Raw genomic sequence first — 1,208 nt, forward strand, 5'->3', positions numbered from 1 at the left:
CTGTCTCTTTATATATATATATCTATCTATCTCTGTCTCTGTCTCCTTTATTTGTTTATATTTTTTTATTTATATATCTATTTATCTATCTCTGTCTCTGTCTCCTTTATTTGTTTATATATGTTTTTGTCTCCTTCTATCTGTCTCCTCCTCTCTCTGTCTCTCTTTCTCTGTCTCTCTTTCTCTGTCTCCTTTTTTCTTTCTCTCTCTCTCTCTCTTTCTCTTTCTCTCTCTCTTTCTTTGTCTCCTTATATCTGTCTCCTCCCTCTCTCTCTTTCTTTCTCTCTCTTTATTTCTCTGTCTCTCTTTCTCTGTCTCTCTTTCTCTGTCTCCTTTTTTTTTCTCTCTCTGTCTTTGTCTTTGTCTTAATATATCTTTCTGTCTTCTCGGGCCTCCTCAAATCAAGCAGCAGCAGCAGCAGCAGCAGCAGCAGAAGCAGAAGCAGCAACAGCAGCAGCAACAGCAGCAGAACAGTAGCAAGGTTATATGTAGCAGCAGCAGCAGCAGCAGCAGCAGCAGCAGAACAGTAACAACGAGGGGATAAGTAGCAGCAGCAGCAGCAGCAGTAGCAGCAGCAGCAGCACAGCAGCAGCAGCAGCAACAGCAACCGTAGCAGCAGCAGCAGCAGCAGCAGCAGCAGCAGCAGCAGCTTTGAAGGAAACGTGCACAACAAATTATCTGTGAAATATATCGACAGGCCTCCAAACCCTAAACCCTAAACCCTAAACCCTGAGTCCTGAACCCTAAACCCTAAACCCTCAATCCTAAACCCTAAACCCTAAACACTAAACCCTAGACCGTAGAGTCCTGTCGTCTGCAGGGTACGGCGCCTACGGCGCAGCTGTGAAGCACTCTAAACCCTAAACCCTAAACCCTAAACCCTAAACCCTAGACCCTCAAAACCCTCAAGAAAAGCAAAGTAAAGAAATAAATAAAAATAAAAATGTTTACTCTAACGCTAAACCCTAAACCCTAAACCCTAAGCAGGGCCCGCCGGTCGTGGGGCCCCCAGGGGCGGCGGGGCCACCTCACTTAAACCCTAAACCCTAAACCCTAAACCCTAAACCCTAAACCCTCGTTGGTGCTTTTATGTGAGTTGCAGCTCCATAGAGCAGAAACTCTCTCCCTATTAGCTGCTAAGGGGCAACAACAAACCCTAAACCCTAAACCCTAAACCCTAAACCCTAAACCCTAGAATGCTCACAGGC

The sequence above is a fragment of the Eimeria mitis genome, genomic scaffold (genome assembly GCF_000499745.2).
Source record: "Eimeria mitis Houghton genomic scaffold, Emh_scaff1762, whole genome shotgun sequence".
Taxonomy (NCBI): Eukaryota; Apicomplexa; class Conoidasida; order Eucoccidiorida; family Eimeriidae; genus Eimeria; species Eimeria mitis.